Source organism: Triturus cristatus, chromosome 3_1 (genome assembly GCF_964204655.1).
Source record: "Triturus cristatus chromosome 3_1, aTriCri1.1, whole genome shotgun sequence".
NCBI lineage: Eukaryota > Metazoa > Chordata > Amphibia > Caudata > Salamandridae > Triturus > Triturus cristatus.
The window spans coordinates 1061819533-1061842773 of NC_140583.1; the positions used below are offsets into that span (position 1 = coordinate 1061819533).

At 47.4% G+C, this 23241-nt stretch overlaps 1 protein-coding gene across 2 annotated transcripts in view; it reads right to left on the bottom strand.

Moving 5' to 3' along the window:
- Positions 1-23241, bottom strand: part of DDX6 (DEAD-box helicase 6) — a 247583-nt gene that overhangs the window by 21605 nt on the left and 202737 nt on the right. The gene's annotated exons all lie outside the window — the stretch shown is intronic.

The following is a 23241-nucleotide window of genomic DNA, read 5'->3' on the forward strand; positions in this document are numbered from 1 at the left end:
TGTGTTTAAATATAAGCATAGATTGGCAGAGATGGGAAACCATGGTGCCTTGGAGAATTGACACATTCTAAAGAACACACCGAGCAAAATGACCAAAGTTCCATTAATAGTTCGTAATGTGCTTCGGCTTTAAGATGTTTAGGGAAGTGGATTTGGTGGGGACAAGTGCCCACCCCAAAGGACAAGGCCACCACTTTCAGCCTGTCCCTAATGCCTGGAAATGTGACAAAGCAGCCAGCTTTAATCAAAGGCAGTACACAATTTAAGCAGTGCACAAAGTAGAAAAAGGAAAACAAAATTCCAGAGCCAATTTTAAAATAGAGAAGTAATTTAGGAGTAAATGATGACCAAAACAACAAATCCAGAAAGAGGAACAGGCAATATAAATGTAATGATTTAGGTGAAAATAGCACCAAAAACAATGCACCAATGAGTCTTTACGGAAGTCGTAAACCGGACCTATTCACAATTTGGGGACGACTGATGAGGCCCTGGTCTGACAAGTTAATTGGTTGAGATGAACGTCAAAAATAAAATCTAAAAAGTTTAAGTTCATAAGCAGAGAGCAATTATCACTTTGAGACAAAAAACCTCCTTGCGAAAGCTGCTGCTGGGGAACTGAAGGCCAGATGGTTAGTCCTATTGAAGCTTTTTTGCTGAAAATGTTCCAAGTCCCAACACAAATCTACTTTAGCCTTTCAGCAAATTTGAAAAGACTTGACTAAGCAGAAATTCAACCAGACGCAGTGGAACTGCTGGTTGAATACCTCCCATTCCCCCTCCCCCAAAACCATCTGAAGCTCTGGAGGAAAAGTTTTTTTTAAAGTCCACAAACTTTATTCTGGTGCCATAATAGCCAAAGGAGTACACTTCAAAAGCTCCCAGGACTTTGGGAAAGGGCACTTAGACTCTCAGGGCACCAGGGAGAGGCTCACAGCAAAGTTAAGTATAGGTCCATTTGCCACTGATCAGCTGAGCATTTCCAGGAAAAGGCCTTTCGCAGCTTGTGTCCCTGAAGCCACATAGGTCAGCCAACTGACAGCTGGAGTTCACTTTGTTTGTCCTAGGTACAAGAGGGAAGAGATCCAGTCCTGAATGGCTCCTCTTAAGTCAGACATCAGGTTAAGTTCTCTTCTGCATGACCAGAAAGGGTTCTGTAGGTGTTTTGCCACATTTATGTCTGGCACCAGCTAGTGGATAGCGAAGACTCCTGGGCGCTTTAACCAATGAGGTATACATTTCTGGAACTAGGTTAAGCATTTTTTCAGCTGTTCATTTGCCTTACTATGAACACTCACTTAGTGCCCCCTCACTCAAAATGAAAGCTGGGAAACCCCTTCTTCCCTTGTGAAGTCTATGTGCCACCCAGAGGTACAGCCAGGGTGAGGAGTACTCTTCTCCTAGGTGGGGACTCAAACTGGGTCGGGGTAGATTTCCTTCCACTGACTCTGGTATCAACCAGACTACAGGGACAGAGACTGGGGCTTTCCAAGGGTCCGACAGATTTTACAGTCGGTGGCCTTGTGTTCCGGGTACAGGCAGTATATGCAGTTCTCATGCCTGTCTTCCACAAACAGCCTCTTCTTCCCACAAGAGGCACAAGCCCTAAATAAAGCTTTCTTCTCCTTTTCTGACATTCTGTCTCAAAAGATGGTAATAAAGATATCCAAAAGTAACTCTGTGAAAAACTGAGCAGAGCTCAGTGGAGACTCCCTAGCACAACGTGCGGTAGAAAAATCTGAGGCTCTGAGCTCTCAGGAAGGTTCCAGAGGGTGAGGCTGTGCTGATTGGCCCTGGCAAAAGTTTGGGCTCTTTTACACAAAGAGGGTGATATACTACAAAATGAGATGAGGCCTAGGCCTATTTTTCTCTTTTGTTTCTATGGTTATACATATGTATATATATATATATTTTTGTTACCGAGGCTCCCATTCCGACGACGGGGAATGATACAAAGCATGAGAATCTATGAAAGTTCCAATACTGGGGTAACTTGACATTCTTCGATTATCCCAAAATCTTGTTCTAAAGTCAAATAAAAGCAAAATAGCTTGTGTACAAAACCTCATCAAGTTGTTCAAGATTAATTGCCTTCAATAAACATGAAATTGTTAAGAGCATTCCAAGCCTTGAAACTAAAAAAAACAAACATTTGAATTAAGCAGGTTCAGCTGGACAGCAGGGAATTAATCATACACCTTTCTGGATCCTGACACACGAAGCTAGAAAAGTACCTCTCAGAGCTTCATAACAGCTAAGAACTATCAGGCTGAGCCCAGGACAGCAGATTTCCATTTCACAAAATTCATCCAACAGCTGTAAAGAACAATGCATGCAGAGATAACTGGCCCTAGCTTAAAACCAATCACTCTAAGGGTATGGTGAAATGACTATACACATATGCCATATTGTGAACATAAAATCAGTTGACTATTCGTCTCATGGCAGTAAGAAATCCACTTTCCTCTACTTGTAGAATGCAAGCTCACATCAAATAAGTCTTAAAATAAGAACTGTAATGGAAAATATATGAAGGCTATCATACCCATTTAATAAGAAAATAAGTTAATTAACTTTAACTGCAGTTATCCAGTATTTGTATCTTTCATAGATTCACATGCTTGAATCATTCCCCAAAGTGGGAGTTCCACGGTCTAAAAATGAAGTAGGACAGTTTATCATAGGCCAGTTTAATAGCCTTTGTCCTTTAAGGAAGTACCAAATTTCAACCATAACCATTCACTTGCTAGCCCCCTCTAGAACACTCCCAAGAGGAGGGAGTACCTCAGTTTCCAGCAAAAGTCTGTAATATCCCTGGCATAGGGGAGCCTCTACAGGGAGAAGACTGGGTCGCATGTGAATGAAAGATACCAATACTGGATAACTGCAGTTACAGGCAAGTAACTTACTTTATCTAGTATTAGGGTATCTTGCATACATTCACATGCTTGAATCTGAATAGCAAGCAGTATCATGATAAACGCAAGTACCTTTAGTGGATGGTGGATAAAATACATTTGCAGATCATGCATTTTAAGAGTAAAAACACACATCTACATATATGAACATGTTTGCATCTTCATTGACATTAGGATAAGCATTTACATGTAAAACTTTAAAAAGGCAAAATTGAGAGAATGGTTAAGCAGACGCATACGTTTGGAAACATTTAACCTTTTTGAACATAAAAAAACTACTTAAAGAAGCTCACCTTACTGGAATAAATGGTGAGAAAATGCGGTTGTTGCAGTACTTCACACCCCAATCCCCACACACACTTTTTGCCTTTAACTGTAGAGTACAGGGCCCCTGCTGCCCAGGTTCCCAGTACCAATGTTCTTTTCTTAAAACAAATACATATTTGTCCCTTCAGGCCCCTAAGTCCCTAGTAAAAGTTACATGGGTACCTGAGGCATTGGGCCTGAAGAGGGTCACCCTAGGGACCCCTCACCTAGGCCAGGCAGACTGCCACAGCAGTGTGCATGGCCTGGCGCAGACAAAACAAAGTAGACAAGGCACACTGCCGGTTTGCCATGCCAACTAGAACTGCCCAAAATTTAGGTAAGTTACCACTCTAGCAGGCTTTACCAGCACTAAGGCAGGGTGCACTATCAGATGTGGGCCCATCCGCATTAGCAGATATGACCCTACAGTATTAGGGTCTATTCCCTAATATTGTAAGTGCCAGGGAAGCTATATAGAGTACACTGGCTGGGAACTTTGCAACTAGTGTTTCACAGCACCATGGCTTCTCCGATACCAAACACACCTGGGTTCAAACAGCTCTTTTAATGAAGTTCACTGGCATCTGTGAGAATGCATTACAAACTTACTCTGACCACCTCAGAGGTGCCCCTAAAACCCTACCAACTCCCAACCCTGTTTCTGCCCCCCCCTTGGGGGAGAGCCTCTGCTCTCTGGGACCAGAAACAATGCAAATTGAGCAGAAATGTCACCTCCTCCCCAGGATGGGTCAGTGCTCAAAGGGGAAGCTTTAAAGTCCTGCTGCATTTGTAATGTGATCCCGCCTCAACTGCTAGCAGCAGATGGCAGCCCCCAGTTTACACTCCGCCGTTTGGGCAAAGAATCTTAGGCTAGGTGTGCCCACCTTTGCCAACTCCAACCCTCAGGAGGAGGCAAAGTTAAGCACACTCATTCAGTCCCCTTCATCTTGAAAATGAGGTGACTCCTCGAATCAGGGCTAGGTTTCTGCCACTCCCAAAAGAGGGTGGCATAATAGTGGGTGTATGAACCTCAGTTAACATGCCCATCGGCTCTTGCCATTACTCCTCTAAAACGCCCCCCAAATTTAGCATTTGGAGGCCACCAGACCTAAAAATTAGATCTAGACGACATAACTGCGGAGAACACTGAAGGCGAATGCCTTGGCCCACAGCCCTACTTGCCTTTCTCCAGCTTCACCGAACCTGCAACTAGTCTTTCAGCCAGAGACCTTTGAAAACCTTGGGAAGGACTGCTGCCTTCGAAAAAGCCTTGTCCAAAAGATTAGTCTTCAAGGGCTCAGACCAGCTGGAACCGAAAATCCAGCCCACTGCAGCAGACACCCACAGCCCAAGCTCTAGCGGCTCACCTGTCCAGTGAAGTCTCTCCAGCAATCCTGACCTCTAGTCAGAACGGGACCCCTGCACCCAAAGTCCCTGGGCCTCGGTGAGCTGAACAGACTGAGCCCCTACAACCCCCTACACCTCTTACCTCTGTCTTTAGTCACTCTCCTGCCATCTCCTGTGCAACACCTGCAGCCTGTTTGCCAACAGAATCTCCACTAAAGAGCATTAGGCTCCCAATGCTGAATTTGCACCCAGTGGCCCCTGTACCACTGGTGTACATTCGGTTTTGCTTTGTAGCTCCACCCTGTGCTTAACCTAATTCCCAAAGCTTGGCCCAATCAATGAATTAGGGAATCGTAAGCGTGCTACTCACCCATGAGGGTCTCAAGTCACGGGGGGGGGGGTCTGCAGATCTGTTTACCCGAAGAGCCAGGTCTTGAGGGTCTTCCTGAAGTTGCCGGTAGCTCGGTCTTGGCTGCAATGTGAGAGAAGGATCTTCTGCCTGCTCCGGCTCTGTGGATGCGCAGGGTTTCGGCCAGTGCGAGGTTGGAAGATCGGAGGTTTCTTTTGGGTATGTGGAAGTTTATTCTGTTGAGGTATTTGGGTCCGTTGTGTAGGCGTAAGGGAGGATTTTGAAAGTGACTTTTCTCCATGGGAGCCAGTGGAGACTTCGTAGGTGTTGGCTGATGTGTTTGTGTCTGAGGATTCCAACGACAAATCTACCGGCGTTTTCTTTTGTTTCGTGTCGGGGGATGCCGAGGACGAGTCTAGCGGCGGTGTTTTGTATTGTCTGGAGTTTGCGGAGTAGGGACATTTTGATGCTGGCGTAGAGTGAGTTTCCATAGTCCAGTCTGCTGGTGATGAGTGAGTGGGTGGGTGGGTGACTGTCTTCTTTGACTCATGGGGGATCCACTGTGAGAAAGTGCCATCTTTCTTGCATGCCATGCCCCCACTTTTTGCTGAATTGCTGAATGTACAGAGTGTGCTCTGGACTCCTGCCAATCAGGTGCCCAGGGCCTATGTTGCTTCCCTAAAACCCAAATTGGCAAACCCTGGCCACATGTGGAGAGGTGTGGTGCAGCATCCAGGGCAGCTGACTTCGGAGCACAGGGTTCACGGTTCGATCCCCGGCGGCAGCTCAGCACCATGTGACTCTGGGCAATAGCTTACTTAATTTCCACTACGGCCCCAAGCGCCTTGAGACCCGGAAGGGCGAGCAGTTCGCGCTTTACAAATACGGATTTACATTTTATTTATATTTATTTACATGTCAGCCCCTGGTAAATGGTACCCTAGGTACCCAGGGCCTTGTGACCAGGGAAGGCCTCTAAGGGCTGCAGCACTTTTTGTGCCACCCTTAGAGGCCCTGTACCCTAAAACAAACACACTGCCCTTGCAGGCTGTGTGTCTGGGTACAGGACAAAACAGTCGACATGTCACATCCCTGTGTGCCATGCCCACACCCTACACTGCCCTGACATACATCAGCCACCCCTCTAGCTGGGTGCCCTATGCCAGTGGTGTGGGTACAGGAGCATGAGCCATGTGCCCCTACAGTACCCAGGTACATTTCTGGGCACTAAGTGGAGGGCTGCCATTTAAGAGTGTATGGTGCTGGGAGATCAAACACGAACTCCACAGCACCATGATGGCTCCACTGAAGACTGAGAAGTTTGGTATCAAACTTCGCAGCACATTAAACCCGCACTGATGCCAGTGCAGGATTTAATGTACAATGCACGACAGAGGGCATCTTAGAGATGCCCCCTGAACCTAACCTACAATCCACGTCTGGGCTGAGGGGCTGCCTAGGCTGCCACACAGCTGACCCCTGGGTAGGAGAGCCATCCACTCTCCTGGGCCAGCAACAATGCACATCCTGGGCAAGGTGCTAGGTCTCCTCCCCCAGGATGGGCAAGGGAAGCTTCAAAAGCATGCCGCCTCTGAGCTTCCCCAGGCCACTGCAACCCCCCCACTCTGGCGGGAAGCTTGGTGGGAAACCCCAAATAAGGACAGGGGATGTGCCAGCCTACCAACCTCACCCCTCAGGTGGGGGAGGCGAGGTGAAGCACATACCCGGGCTCTCGCCATCTTGAAGATGGGAAGCCCTACCCAATCAGGACGAGGCTACTGGCCCCCCCTCCCATAGGAGAGAGGCAGGATAGGGGGTGTACCCACCCCAGGACAGAGACCCATTGGTCCCTGACCTTCACCTACCTGTAACGCCCCCAAGTCCAGTAGTTAGGGGCACCCTGAACCTTCCTTCCCCCAGATTCCAAAATCCGAAGAAGGGCTAGAAGAAAGAATACCTGCCCTGCAGCTGCTAAGAAGAGGAAGACACAAACTGCTTTGGCCTCAACCCTACCGGCTGGTCGACCCTCGAACCTGCCTCAACCCGGCATCTCGTGGCCGGCAACCTCACAAACCATGGAGGACCTGGCTACCTTTTGACTCTAAACCCCTGGGACTCCCATGAGTAGAGGCTCTACTCAAAATCTACTTCTAATCTCTGGCAGCAGCCCGGAAACGCGAACCCAGCACACTCTGCACCAGCCAAGCCTGGCCCGGAGTGAACAAAGACCACGAGGACGACCCGACTGTGACCCGGATTCCGGCACCCAAGGACCTCCCTTGACCCTCCTGAAGAAGCCTGCAGCCTCAGAACAAGGTGCCCCCCCTACCGCGATCAACAGAGGGTAAGATTCCCTGACACCAAAAGGCACCCCTGCACCCGGCGCCCCACGGCCCCCTGTGCCCAATCCCGGGGTACCTACCTATCCTCCAAATACCCAACTTACCTCTCGAAGTGGTGGTGGAACCTGAAGAATCTTAGTCCCCGAGCTTGCAGTCTTTCTAAACCGGAGATTTCCCATTGAAATCAATTAAGTGCCCGAAGGCTCAAAACCCTGCACCCAGCCGTCCAAGTGGCCCTGGCAGTGCAACCTCTACACCCATCTACTTCCCCACTTGCCCTAAGTGACCAGGAGCCCAGCTCCCACAACCGCGTGGCCTGCTAGTCAGCAGCCACCAACCAAGGCCCCCCTATCCCTCATAGGATAATGTTGGGCCTAATTCTCTGCACCCGGCCACCCTAGTGCCGCTGGGGGTGAACCAACTGTACCTACCTGACCCAGGAGGACCCCCTGAGTCTATGCCCAGAACCTCAGCTCTTGCCAGTCGAGTACTTACCTTTAAACCGATAACTATTTTCTTCATAGGGTAACATTGACTGGCTTTTTCCTGAAATTTCTTCTAAGTGTGGACTTTTCAAAAATATTCACCAAAAATCAGCCGAGTAACGAAAACGAAAATACTCACCTGCTTTTAGGTGAGCTCCCAGTGCTGGATCTTGGTGCCCAGCACGGACTGAAAAATACTCCGCTGTCCTTACCAGTAACCCAATTTTTCTCCCATAGGAAATCATTGACCGTTTTTCTGTGAAATTTCTTCTAAGTGTCAATTTCTGCAAACTTTAAATATTCTTTAAAAATCGTATAACTTCTGAAAACTTAAATGCTTACCTTTTTTGGATAAAGGTCCCAGTACTGAGTCTAGGTACCCAGTACTGGATTACAAAAGTAACGAGCACATACTATACCTGCAACTTGAATTTTCTTCCATAGGGAATCATTGACTTTTCTATGAAATATTTTTTAAGTGTGAACTTTTAAAAAAGAGCAAAATATGGTCTAAAAATCACAGTAATTAAGTCGACTTATCACTAGTTCTGACCCAGGACTGAATGTAGGATCCAGTCCTGGAATTCCAAAAGTAATCCTAAAAGTAATCCGTTGCCTCAGAGTCAGAATAGATGCCTTCAATCCACTGGGCAACTTCTTTCCAAAACCAGACACTGGCTTAATTCTAAATTAAAGGGAGCCGGATTTTGGGATGAAGATATCCTTAATCATATGATCATGGCCAGACGTACTTTGTGGGTAGGCCCCCTAAGGAAGGAACTGAAGGGTGACTGCGCGATAGTCAATTTTGATAACATACAGTCTCCCAGAGTAATATTGGATATCTTGGGTGGGCCATTAAGGCCTAATGACGACTCAATAGCTGTCTTACCACTTGGGTTTTTTTTATAAGCAAGGTCCTCAATTATCTTATCCTCGGAACTTCACTATGGGGTATGGACCACAGAGCAAATTTGAGACCAGCCCCTAGACTATGAGGCCCCTGCTCATAATAGGTTTGCACCACTATCTGACTTAGATGCTTGCGATTGACCATCACAATGTACCCTTCCTGCCATGGACTCCATCGAGGAGTGTGGAAAGGGCCATAGCCATCAGATATTTTCCCCAGTAGCCCAAAATTTGATCAAGGATCTAAATTATTAAGATTACAGCTGACTCCTTCTGCTATGGAAACACAGGATTTTAATGAGAATACACTCCATGCGAATCTTTCTCTGATGTCCTGGAATGTTGCTGGATTGTCCTCCAAACTTCCATCTACTCACCGGTCGAATTTGGTGGACAGCCATGATTTTATTGTGCTACAAGAGACATAGTCGATGACCATTATTCATCGCCCGGGCTATCTGGCTTACGGGAAAGTGGCTACCACTAAAGGGAAAGGCCGACCTAGTGGCGGACTATTAATCTGGGTCAGGCAGCACTCCTCCCTTCATATTAGGGAAATGCCTATGGACGATGGGGACACTATGGCCTTAAAAGTAACGAGGGAAGGTGAGCTAGCTTTTATTTTAATTAACATCTATTTGCGAGGGCTAGTGGGGGTAGACCATCTATTCAGCATTTGGACTAACGAGTTAGTAGGCCACAAACGACTGGTGATTATGGGCGATTACAATTGTACTTTTGAGCCCCTAGGGTTCGAAAATGGTAATCTTAGTGCAGATGAGAACTCCAACTGGGGTGTTCCATCTTTGTCCATAGCTCCCATTAAAAAGTGGACTGAGGCGGCCCTCCAACTCAAAAGTTTTTCTTTGGGGTGGGGCTGGAGAGCCGCAAACGGGAGAACTTTATCAGATAGTAATGGTAGTAACACCTTCTCTAATGGGAAGAGTGGCAGCAGGATCGATTACATTTTTGTTAGTTTGGATTTATGGTCTACTTTGCTGGATATGGTCGTGATCAATAGACCAGAAAGTGACCATGATCCTCTATCTTTGAGGTTAGCAATGAAGCCATCTGTGAGTATTAGTCCTCCTCGGGAAATGCTGGAAGGAGATTGTGTTAACAAGTGATCTTCGTCGATTGAAGTGGGCTCTAATATCTGAAAATGCAAGTACCCAAAGTCTGCTTCGAAAGACTCGAGGAAACACATGACCCTCTCAGCTTTTAATTTCCTAGAAGAACCTCCTCAGTGTCTAATGGGAGAACATGAGGCTCTTTTTGTTAAATTGAAATTACTCACTACTAAAAGGAAGGAAAGCAGACGCACCTTATCTAAATCAGCCAAATGGTACGACCAAGATTGTTCAGCAGCCTTCAAACTGCTTTCCCTAGCGATCAAATCAAATGATATTCAGGCGATTAAAACAGCTAGGGTTACTTACAAAAGGGTGCTCTTTAAGGCAAAGCAGTGCTTTGATGAGGATAGATGGGAGGAGTTAACCAAAGCTTCCCAAGAGAAGAACTGGTTGAAATTCTGGCATTTAATAAAATGGGGTAGTGGGGCGTCCGAGCCAACTCCCCATAATAATGTTCATCCTGATAAATTGGTTTCTCACTATCAAGCCCAGTTCACACATGCCCCTTAACCCCTGTGTCTGGCTACAATGATATAGCAACTACGGAGGTTTTAACCTTCGGCCTGGCGGAGATCGAGGCAGCCATAGAAGCAGCACCGGTAGGCCGGGCACCCAGACCGGATTGTATGCCTATGGATGTTTAAATAAGATAAAAAAAAACGGGGCTAATTACATTTTTGTTTTGATAAATGCCTTGGCACGGGGTGCACCATTGCCTGCCTCCTGGCAAGGTGCGGAAATTATCCCCATCTTTAAAAAGGGAGATCGTTCTTGTCCCTGTAATTATAGACCTATCAGTCTAATTGACTCTACAAAAAATTGTGGCTAGGACCATATTATTTAGAGTTAATGAATGGATTGATGCGTTTCAGGTATTCTCCATCTATCAAGCTGGCTTTCGGTCACATGTAAGCACAATTGACCAGGTATTTAGGTTTACAATGATTTATTGGATAACGGTCATTTTATTGGGGGGACTTTGTTTGCAGCTTTTGAAGATTTAAAATCTGCTTTTGATTTAGTCCCCGTAGCAAGTTGTGGGATTCGCTCAAGGAGGCAGGTATGCCTCTGGCACTCCTATCCCTTATTGTCAAACTCCACACCTCTAACTACACACAAGTTAGATGGGGACAACAGGGCGAGTTAACTGACAAATTCCCTGTAAATAGGGGCGTGTTTTAGCACCCACACTGTTTTCTTTGTTTATAAACAGGGTTATTTCCTACTTCGCAAATTACCCAACCGACGCTCCTTCATTAGATGGTTCTAAGGTCCCACTCCTCATGTTTGCAGACGATACGCTTATATTGTCCAAAACACAATCAGGTTTGCAGCGGGCCTTAGATAGATTTATGGTCTTTTGCAACAATCATGATCTGGCTATTAATGTTGATAAGACCAAGTACATGGTGTTGCACAAAAACAAAATAATTAAGAGTAAAGTGTCAATGAATGATATACCCCTAGAACAAACTGACATTTACATATTTGGGGATCACCATGGGCAGAAGGTTGACCTGGAAGTCACAAATAGAATTACTTGTACTCCAACACAATCAACTAGCTGGTGCCTTACTGAAAGAACAGAGCTTCGTACACAAAACCGGTGGGGCCTGCCATTGCCCTGTATAAAGGGAAAATAAGAGCATCAATTATATACGGGGCAGAGATGTGGGGTTTTGATAACTTAGCCCCCCTAGTCATATCCCAAAACAAGTTTTTGCGCTCATTGACCACCCTCCCCCAGTCAACACCCATTCAACCTTTATTGTTAGACTTGGGCTGTAGGGCGTTCGACGACGACGCTGGATTTAGACCTCTCTCCTACTGGAGAAGGTTGTGGACTACACCTGAGCTACTATCTTATGCTAATGCAATCTGGTACATTAAGGACATAGACAAGCACAGGAGAATAGTCTGGCTCCAACATATTAAAAGAGGCTTGTATGACATGGGGCTGGGTCACCTGTGGTTAGATCCTAGGGGCAATAAATTTCCTAACAAATCAGATTTCAAAGCCCTATATTGGGAATCCAGGTTCAGGAAATCATGGTCAGTGACAAATTGAATATGCTACTTACCAGTATGCATCTGTTCTTGGCATGTAGGGCTGCTGACATTCATATCTGTGCATAGATCGCCGCCTAGTGATGGGTCCGGATGATTGCACATTGTTGTCCTGGAAGAGTCTTCAAAGTATCACGAGATAGGTGACTCCTCCCCTGGACCACAGTGCGCATGGGCATCCTCTCCAGCCTTAGATTGTTTTTCGCCATTGTGGCAGTGATGGAGTAAATACAGTAAGTGATGACCATGCTATATAGTAATTCTGAGTGCTGCAGCCGCTACAGGCGCCGGGGAGGAGGGTGGGCGATATGAATGTCAGCAGCCCTACATGCCAAGAACAGATGCATACTGGTAAGTAGCATATTCAGTTCGAGGCATGTGGGCTGCTGAATTCATATCTGTGCATAGAATACATAGCAGTTCCTCCATTAGCGGCAGCTACCCGTGCCAGCTGCAGCAGTCTGAAAAAGAGTTTTGAGAACAGCCTGTCCTACAGCTGCCTGCTGTTTTGAGTGTACATCTACACAGTAGTGTTTGGTAAATGTATGTATAGTGGACCATGCGGCTGCTCTACATATTTCCTGCAAAGGAATGTTTCCTAGGAAAGCCATGGACGCCCCTAATTTTCGTGTTGAGTGGGCTCGTGGGGGAATCGTTAATGTGCGTTTAGCTTTTTGATAGCAAATTTGAATACATTTAACGATCCATCTGGCTATCCCTGCTTTGGAAATGGGGTTGCCCTTGTGTTGTGGAGAAAAGGCAACGAAAAGTTGTTTTGTTTTCCTAAAATCCTTAGTTCTGTCTATATAGTACATGAGGGCCCTCTTTACATCTAGTGTATGGAGCATTCTCTGAGACATTTTGTGGAGTTTGAAAGAAAACAGACAGTTCAATAGTTTGATTCATATGGAACTGCGATATCACTTTGGGCATGAATTTGGGGTTGGTACGTAGTACAACCCTGTTTGCGTGAACCTGATAAATGGCTCTTGAATGGTTAGTGCCTGGAGTTCACTAACTCTTCTTAACGAAGTGATTGCCACTAAGAAAGCTACTTTCCAGGTGAGTACTAAATTGAGGTTCCACACCGGTGCCGGTGGGTGTCTTGGGGGAATTACTCGTTTGAGTCCCTCCAAGAAGGCTTTGATGGCAGGCACTCTGAATAAAGAGAGGTGCTGCCTGTTTTGGAGATCGGCTGCTATCGCGGTTAAATGGATACGCATTGAATTGTATGCCAGATTGCATCGGTATAAGTGTAAGAGATAACAGATGATGTTTTGAATGGATGCGTCCAGCGGGTTAATGTCATTGTTGTTGCAGTAAGTGACAAACCTTTTCCATTTAGCCGCATAGCAAGCTCTGGTAGTGGGTCTCCTGGCCTCCTTGATGATATCCATACAGTCAGGTGGCAGGTTTAGGTAGCCAAACTCTAAGACTTCAGGAGCCAGATTCAGCTGTTGCGGATCTGGGTGCTGAATCTCGCCATGGTTCTGCGTCAAATGCGCGGGTTTGATCCGCAGCCTTTGATGCGGCCCCACGGAAAGTTCTAGAAAGCTGGTGTACCATGGTTGGCGCGCCCATGTGGGAGCAACTAGGATGAGTGTCAGTGAGTGTTGTCGCAGTTTGCGGGCCACTAGAGGTATTAATAGCGCTGGGGGAAAAGCGTACGCAAATCTGCCGGACCAGTTCATCCATATCGCATTGCCCTGTGGATGTGGGAACCTGGCGGCAAAGCTTTGGCATTTTGCGTTGGTTTGTGGCGAATAGGTCTATCTCTGAATGACCCCACTGTTGGAAGTACGGTTGGAGAACTGACGGATGTAGCACCCACTCGTGCATCTGGTGGCTGTGTCTGCTGAGCAGATCTGCCATCTGGTTGTCCTTACCGGGGAGGTGTTCCGCCATGAGGAATATGTTCCTCTGAATGGCCCACTTCCACATGCTCTGAGCCAGATGAGACAACTGTGGCGAGTGTGTTCCTCCCTGCTTCTGTATGTAGTACATGGCAGTCATGTTGTCCATCCGGATCAACACGACTTTGTTGCACAAGTGTACTTTGAATGCCTTCATGGCTAGGAAGATTGCCATTAGTTCCAGAACGTTGATGTGCATCTTCTTTTGTTGTGTTGTCCATAGTCCCTGCACTGTGTAAGTGAGTACATGAGCTCCCCAACCCTGGAGAGAGGCGTCCGCTGTCAGTGTTATTTGTGGAACAGGGTCTTGGAAAGGTCGGCCCTTGCAAATGTTTTGTGGATTCCACCAATGCAGAGAGTTGTATGCCCGACCACTCACCAACACTAGGTCTTTTAATTGGCCGTGAGCCTGATACCATTGACGTGCCAAGCACTCCTGAAGCGGGCGCATATGTAGTCTCGCGTGCGGGACTATGAAAATGCAGGAGGCCATCATGCCTATCAACTGCATGAACACTCGCGCAGGAAGGGAGTGTTGAGGTTTGAACTTTGAGATCAGCAGTTGTATGCTGTTGATCCTCACTAAATTTGGCTGAACTGTGGCTGCCAGAGTGTTTATGGTCGCGCCCAGGTACTGTCGTACGTGTGCGGGTTGGAGATGTGATTTTGGGTAATTTAGTGAAAATCCCAGACTGTGAAGAAGGTGAATGGTGAGGGACATGTGGTTGGCACACTGCTGGGCCGACTTTGCCTGAACAAGCCAGTCGTTCAGGTAAGGGAAGACGTGAACGTGTTGTCTCCGTAGATGTGCCGCCACTGTTGCTAGGCACTTTGTAAAGACCCGGGGTGCTGTTACTCCGAAGGGGAGAACTTTGAACTGATAGTGATGGTTTTGGATAGTGAACCTGAGATATTTCCTGTGTGAAGGGTGTATGGGTATGTGGAAATACGCATCTTTTAGGTCTAGTGTGGCTAGGAAGTCTCCCTGACTGAGTAGCGGGAGAACCTGCTGTAGGGTGAGCATATGGAAATGCTCTGAGAGAATGTATTGGTTGAGGGGTCTCAGGTCTAGTATAGGTCTGAGCGAACCGTCCTTTTTTGGGATTAAGAAGTACAGAGAGTACACCCATGTCCCCTGCTGGTTGACGGGCACGACCTCTATTGCACCTTTTTGTAGCATACTTAGCACTTCCTGCTGCAATAATGCAAAGTGCTCTACGGACATAGGACGGTGCTTTGGCGGTATGTTGGGTGGAGTGGATGTTAATTCGAGACAGTAACCGTGTTGGATAATGTCCCTGACCCACCTGTCTGTGGTGATGGTCTTCCACGCTGACAGGAACTGTTGGAGTCTCTCCCTGACAGGTGTTATGTGGTCGGGGGGCAGGGAGAGGGCGTCACTGTTTGTTTTGGGGGGGGGGGGGGGGGGGGGGGGAGGACCTGGTGCTGCCGTAACCACGTCCTCTGCCCTTGGTGCTGGAGCCACGATATCCACCTCTGTTGCTTTTATCATAGGTACTTTGTGTGCCCCCTTTAGTGTACTGCTGCTGTGACCCCTGACCTAGCTGCTCCTCTATTCCCGGGGCGACGAAAGGAGCCACTACGAAACTGCTGCGTCTGCAGAGCCCCCATTGATTTCGCAGTGTCAGTGTCTTTAATTTGAGGGTAGTGTCAACTTCAGGGCCAAATAAATAGTCTGGGTTGACCGGTTGATTCAGGATATTGTTCTGAATCTCTGGCTTGAAGCCCGAGATCCTCAACCATGCATGCAGTCTTAACATGACGCTTGTGTTGAGTGCCCTCGCCGCTGTGTCGGCTGCATCCAGTGCGCACTTGATGGATGCGTTGGTAAGGAGTTGTCCCTCTCTAATGAGGATCTCCGCTGCCTCTTTATATTCATCTGGCAAATGTTGGAGTAGTGATTCTAGTGTGTCGTAGTGGGACCTATCATAACGGGCCAGGAGTGCCTGTGTGTTGGCAATGCGCCAGATGTTTGCTGCTTGCGCTGCAATCCGTTTGCCTGATGTCTCCAGAACTTTGGACTCCTTGTCTGGGGGAGGAGCATCACCTGTTTGTGAGTGGGCTCTTTTGCGAGCATTAGCAACCACCATGGAGTCCAAAGGTAACTGACCCCTAATGTACATAGGGTCTCCGTGTGCAGGCTTGTATTTTTTTTCAATCCGGGGGTTTAGCACCCGTGCCCTGGTTGTTTCCTTAAAAATGTCTTTGGCAGGTTTGAGGACCCCTTTTAACATGGGCAGAGTCTTGACAGTTCTTTCGGAAGATGCGAAAGTGTCCACCAAGAAGTCTTCTTCGACAGTGTCAGAATGGAGTTCCACTCCATGATTGGTAGCAGCCCGTTCAATGAGGGCATTAAAGGCAGCAGTGTCCTCTGTGGGAGAGGTCTTTATGTTATAAAGCTGCGTATCATGGGTATCTGGTGCGGTACCCTGGTCTGTGGTGTCATCCCATGCCTGATCTGGGTCTTGTAGGTGATCACCAGGATCGATATCCCCAGGGTAGGTGGTATCATCCCCTACATAGTCCTCTACTGCATCTGCCTCTGAAGGCGTCGGAGAAAAGGACGATGGATCCTGATGGAAGGGTTGAAAGTGTTCATGAAGCACTGGCTCTGACCCTGCCGGCAACTTGTGTTTGAGAGGAATTTTATAGGAGTCCAAACTTTTTTCTGGCGTGAGTATCCTCTTGCGGAGCATCAACCTGCCAGTGTTGGCGTTGATAAGTTGTGGCTGTGAAGGCTCGAGATCTGTTTGTCCAGTGGCTGGGGACTGTGCCCGGAGGACACGTGTCCGAATCTCGAATAGTTTTGGCGCCGTGGGCAGCGGCAACCCAAACGTGATGTTGGTCGGCGCCGAGGGGGCTTTGGAAGCCTTGTGCGTGTCGGGGCCAGACGTAGAGTGGAGGGCTGCCCGTTCTCTGATGAGTTGCAACGATGCCGAGACCTGTTGAAAGGTGAACGCAGACGGCTCTTTGGAACCGATCGGCACCTTGGAAATAGGCGTCGAAGCGGCCCCCGACTTCTTTGCAGTCAAGGGGTCATCGATCCGAAGGGAGGTATCTACGCTCGTTGGAGTCGATGACTTGGCAAGCGCCGCAGTCTTAGACGTCGACAGGGTGGTCACCTTGACTTTGGTGGTTGGGGCCGACTTCTTCGGTGCCAGAGGCTGAGGCGCCTTGTGGGGTCCGAGGGCCTTCCTCTTTGGTTCGGCAACCGTATCCGCTGCGGTGAGCTCGGCACCGAAATCCCTTTTTGCGCGGAGCCGATGACCTTTGCCGGCAACGAAGGAGTGGAGGGCTTCAAGGCCTTCGAGCCGATCACAACCAGTTTCACTTTCGGTTTCGATAGAACTGGTGCGATGGTTTCGGTTTCGCTGAAGGGAACCCAGTCGTCTTCGACAATAATGGCTCTTGCGAAAAGTTAGAGGCCGGGCCTGAAGGCGGGGCCGAAGAACCGTGAGATTGATCTCGGGTAAGGCCCGAAGGCGATCCCTCGACCTGAGCCTCATGACGACGTATTTTGTCGGCCTCCGTATCGACTGGTTGGCCTAGCTCTTCGCTGGAGCTATCTTCTCGGCCCCCAAGGCCTCATCGTAGTCTACCTCGTCGACAACTTCTTCTCTCTGAAAGATCACCTCATAGTCGTCTTCTGATCGGGAATCGTGTTCGGAAGCGGGGCTGGAGTCTACTTCTTCCATACTCTCGGCGTCCTCGTCTTCGGTGCCAAAGATGTTGGCCGGGGCAGGCGCCGACTGCTGCGCCTCCAATCTCGCTGCCCGTCGATTCTGGAGAGTCTTCTTCGATCGGAATCGAGCACAGGTCATACATTGACTCATCATGATCCGGTGAGAGACATTTGTTGCATACCGGGTGGACGTCGATTTGTGGGTATTTCACGTGGCACAAAGGACACCTTTTGAACGGAGTCCTCGATTGCATCGATCGAAGTTCGATGTTCGGACCCAGCGGATCCGAAAGGCTGGAAGAAGGTGCTAAAGCACTAAGAAACTATTAGATACCGAACGGGAACAGTACCGACGAAACCTAAAGGCCTTTTGGCCTTAAACCTAACTTGAGCTAAGATGGGCACATCCGAACCCAATGGCGGAAAAAAACAATCTAAGGATGGAGAGGATGCCCATGCGCACTGTGGTCCAGGGGAGGAGTCACCTATCTCGTGATACTTCAAAGACTCTTGCAGGACAACAATGTGCAATCATCCGGACCCACCACTAGGCGGCGATCTATGCACAGATATGAATTCAGCAGCCCACATGCCTCGAACAGCAGCTCACTATCTGGCCTCTTTATGGATCGCAAGTATACAAGTAGTTTCGAACCTTACTGGAATTTTATTTCCAGACCAGATGACCGCAAACTATACCATCAATTCAGAGTGGGGAATGTCCCTCAATTTTTATAGGTACAAATGGAAGGGTGGTTATGACAGGTTCTGTCCTACTTGTATAACACAGGAAGAGTCAACCACTCACGTTCTGTTTGTGTCCTGCCTTTGCTCATCCTAGGCACAAATGGCTTAAGCCGATATGCTCTAACCTAGGTACTAGATTGCATAAAATAGCTTTGCGTATCTTGAGAACAAACACTCGAGAGGATATAGTCATCGCAATGGCCAAATTTCTTAGCTGGTCATGGGCCATACGCAGATCCATCGAGAAGAGGATTATTCCTCCAGAACTTTCTATTCTTGATATTTAATAGTATAAGTGGTCCTGTTTTTGTTTTCAGTTATCATTATGTTATGGAAAGACCGTTATGTTGGTTTATTTCTGTTTTAGTAGTGTTCTCTTGGGCTGGACCCAGTTAGAGATTTAATATTTACAAGGACTACTCAGTTTTCTCTATTTTAATTTGTATTTTTTTATTTTTCTACTTACTTTGTTGTAGTCTTTCATGATGTAATAATCGAATAAAGATTTGATGGTAATCTGTTGCAAATAACTTGAAACTTCCATTGAACTCAATGCATTATTGTGTTTAAAATTGTGTTGCCTATTGCAACCACTTGTAACGGTTTACAAAAGTCAATTGCATATTGCAAAAGTATTTATATAAAGCATCTCATTCTGAGAAAGTATATTTTAATACCAATTGTTGGTTCTAAAATAAAACATTTTTTTTATATATAAACCATTGGCCTAGAGTTCAGTTCTTGAGTGTGAGACCATTTGCTGACAGTGTGTACAACAAATGCTTTACACTGTCCTCTGATACGGCCTTACTTGCTCGACCAAGCTACCACCTTAGAGTGTAAGGTTATATCTAACTTTAGCCTCTCCCAAACCTCTGGGGGACTGTGGACTCTGTACACCCTGTACCTACTTGGGAACAGTATATACAGAGCCATTTTCTCACAACAGGCACTAGCAGTAGAAACGTTGGGCCATGAGAGAAATCTGGTATGTCAGACTCGTCTTATCTTGAGGCGAGCCAAGGGGACCTAGGAGCGACTTGAACAGCCCCACAGAAAAAGTTTTCCAGCAATGCCAAGTTTGTCGTGGGAGAGGAAGGCTTGGTTCTGTAAGGTGTCGAGATTGACTATAAGAAATGCCACGGTGTGAATGCGTTGAGGGAGACTTGCCAATCGACAGTGAGGCCCATCTTGAGAAACAGCAAGAGGGACTTTTGTTGCCTTGGCAGCTTGTCCTGGCATTGAGGCTTTTAGCAGTCAGTTGTCTAGGTAAGGGAATACCCGATGACCTTGCACTTAGTGAATATCTGAGATGCGGACTGAAGGGAAGGAACTTTATTTGGTAATGGATACCAGCCACTGAAAAGATATTTGCAGTGTTTGAGATGGAGATATGAAATGGAGCGCTTTCCAGGTCTAGGAAGGTAATGAAGGCTCCACTGTTGAGGTGATTAAGAATGTTGCAGAGAGTTATCCAGAAGGATTTCCTGCTGATTAATTTGTTGAGCTTACTGAGATCCAGGATCTGTCTCCATTCCCCTGATTTCTTGAGGATGAGGAAGAAAAAAAAATGAGGAAAAGAAAAAAAAAACAGGCGTAGAATCTTCCCCTTTATGAGCCCCTGGGACCTTCACTATTGCTCCCTTTGAGAGCATTAAGAGCTTCCTTCTTAAGGAGGAGGGGCTCTCTGTGTCAGAGTAGTTGGTGGTCTTTCTATAAACACCAACGTATCCCCATAGGTGACAAAGTCCAATAGCCATCTGTCTGAGGTTAGTTTTTGCCAATGCAGGAGGTAATGGGATATTTTAACACCCACAGGCTGAGAAGATGTCATAGTGGTTACCTGGAGAAGGTCACTGAACAGTGTCACGGCTCGAAGGAGGCAGTTGTTTGGAGAAACTAGCCTTAGCGAATAGCCTATATAACGGTTGCTGTTATACGGTCATGTATTGTGACTGGTATGAATGCTGTGAGCGCTTGTATCCGCCCCTATATGAAGGGAAACTAGGCCCAGGCGCTCCTCTAAAAGGAACCTTGCTGCATTGGAGTGTACCTAGAGATTCAGTATCAGTGTCTGCCTTAATGGCAAAAGCATCATTGATGTGCTTACTAAAAATAGTGGGTCCCTGTTGTAAGCCATGTCCAATATTTTGGACTGAACCTCAGGTCTAAATGAGTTCACTTTTAGCTACTGTTGGTGCCATCATCGATGGCTAACTGAAGGCAGCCTGAGGAGTCTATGTTCATGGCACATTGAATTTCCGGTCTCCAACAAGATCTTCCTTGCTTCCGTCCATTTATACTCGTCGATGGACGGAAGCAAGGAAGATCTTGTGGGAGGGGGGAAATTCAATGTGCCATGAACAGACTCCTCAGGCTGCCCTCAGCCATCGATGGCACCAATTTAAAACCACCTCTGGCAGTTGTTTGCAACCTAGAATAGCGAGAGTGGACTACGCGCACCGTAATGAATATGCTACTTACCAGTATGCATCTGTTCTTGGCATGTAGGGCTGCTGACATTCATATCTGTGCATAGATCGCCGCCTAGTGTTGGGTCCGGATGTTTGCACGTTGTTGTCCTGGAAGAGTCTTCGAAGTATCACAAGATAGGTGACTCCTCCCCTGGACCACAGTGCGCATGGGCATCCTCTCCATCCTTAGATTGTTTTTCGCCATTGTGGCAGTGATGGAGTAGATACAGTAAGTGATGACCATGCTATACAGTAATTCTGAGTGCTGCAGCCGCTACAGGCGCCGGGGAGGAGGGTGGGCGATATGAATGTCAGCAGCCCTACATGCCAAGAACAGATGCATACTGGTAAGTAGCATATTCAGTTCGAGGCATGTGGGCTGCTGAATTCATATCTGTGCATAGAATACATAGCAGTACCTCCTATTAGCGGCGGCTACCCGTGCCAGCTGCAGCAGTCTGAAAAAGAGTTTTGGGAAAAGCCTGTCTTACAGCTGCCTGCTGTTTTGAGTGTACATCTACACAGTAGTGTTTGGTAAATTATGTACAGTGGACCATGTGGCTGCTCTACATATTTCCTGTAAAGGAATGTTTCCTAGGAAAGCCATGGACGCCCCTAATTTGTGTTGAGTGGGCTCGTGGGGGAATCGTTAATGTGCGTTTAGCTTTTTGATAGCAAATTTGAATACATTTAACGATCCATCTGGCTATCCCTGCTTTGGAAATGGCGTTGCCCTTGTGTTGTGGAGAAAAGGCAACGAAAAGTTGTTTTGTCTTTCTAAAGACCTTAGTCCTGTCTATATAGTACATGAGGGCTCGTTTTACATATAGTGTATGGAGCATTCTCTCTGCGACATTTTGTGGGATTTGAAAGAAAACAGGCAGTTCAATAGTTTGATTCATGTGGAACTGCGATATCACCTTGGGCATGAATTTGGGATTGGTACGTAGTACAACCCTGTTTGCGTGAACCTGTATGAATGGCTCTTGAATGGTTAGTGCCTGGAGTTCACTAACTCTTCTTAACGAAGTGATTGCCACTAGGAAAGCTACTTTCCAGGTGAGGAATTGAATCTCACATGAATGGAGAGGTTCGATGGGTGGACCCATCAGTCTGGTGAGGACCAAATTGAGGTTCCACACCGGTGCTGGTGGGTGTCTTGGGGGAATTACTCGTTTGAGTCCCTCCAAGAAGGCTTTGATGGCAGGCACTCTGAATCAAGAGAGGTGCTGCCTGTTTTGGATATAGGCTGCTATTGCGGTTAAATGGACACGTATTGAGGTGTATGCTAGATTGCATCGGTATAGGTGTAAGACGTAACAGATAATGTTTTGAATGGATGCGTCCAGCGGGTTAATGTCATTGTTGGTACAATAAATGACAAACCTTTTCCATTTAGCCGCATAGCAAGCTCTGGTAGTGGGTCTCCTGGCCTCCTTAATGATATCCATACAGTCAGGTGGCAGGTTTAGGTAGCCAAACTCTAAGACTTCAAGAGCCAGATTGCCAGATTCAGCTGTTGCGGATCTGGGTGCTGAATCTCGCCATGGTTCTGCGTTAAAAGTGCGGGTTTGATCCGCAGCCTTTGATGCGGCACCACGGAAAGTTCTAGAAAGGTGGTGTACCATGGTTGGCGCGCCCATGTGGGAGCAACTAGGATGAGTGTCAGTGAGTGTGGTCGCAGTTTGCGTGCCACTAGAGGTATTAATGGCGCTGGGGGAAAAGCGTACGCAAATCTGCCGGACCAGTTCATCCATATCGCATTGCCCTGAGACTGGATGTGGGAACCTGCCGGCAACGCTTCGGCATTTTGCGTTTGTTTGTGGCGAATAGGTCTATGTCTGGATGACCCCACTGTTGGAAGTACGGTTGGAGAACTGACGGATGTAGCTCCCACTCGTGCATCTGGTGGCTGTGTCTGCTGAGCAGATCCGCCATCTGGTTGTCCTTGCCGGGGAGGTGTTCCGCCATGAGGAATATGTTCCTCTGAATGGCCCACTTCCACATGCTCTGAGCCAGATGAGAACTGTGGAGAGTGTGTTCCTCCCTGCTTCTGTATGTAGTACATGGCAGTCATGTTGTCCGTCCGGATCAACACGACTTTGTTGCACAAGTGTACTTTGAAGGCCTTCATGGCTAGGAAGATTGCAATCAGTTCCAGAACGTTGATGTGCATCTTCTTTTGTTGCGTTGTCCATAGTCCCTGCACTGTGTAAGTGAGTACATGAGCTCCCCAACCCTGGAGAGAGGCGTCCGCTGTCAGTGTTATTTGTGGAACAGGCTCTTGGAACGGTCGGCCCTTGCAAAGGTTTTGTGGATTCCACCAATGCAGAGAGTTGTATGCCCGACTGCTCACCAACACTAGGTCTTTTAGTTGCCCGTGAGCTTGATTCCATTGACGTGCTAAGCACTCCTGAAGCAGGCACATCTGTAGTCTCGCGTGCGGGACTATGAAAATGCAGGAGGCCATCATGCCTATCAACTGCATAAACATTCGCGCAGGAAGGGAGTGTTGAGGTTTGAACTTTGAGATCAGCAGTTGCAT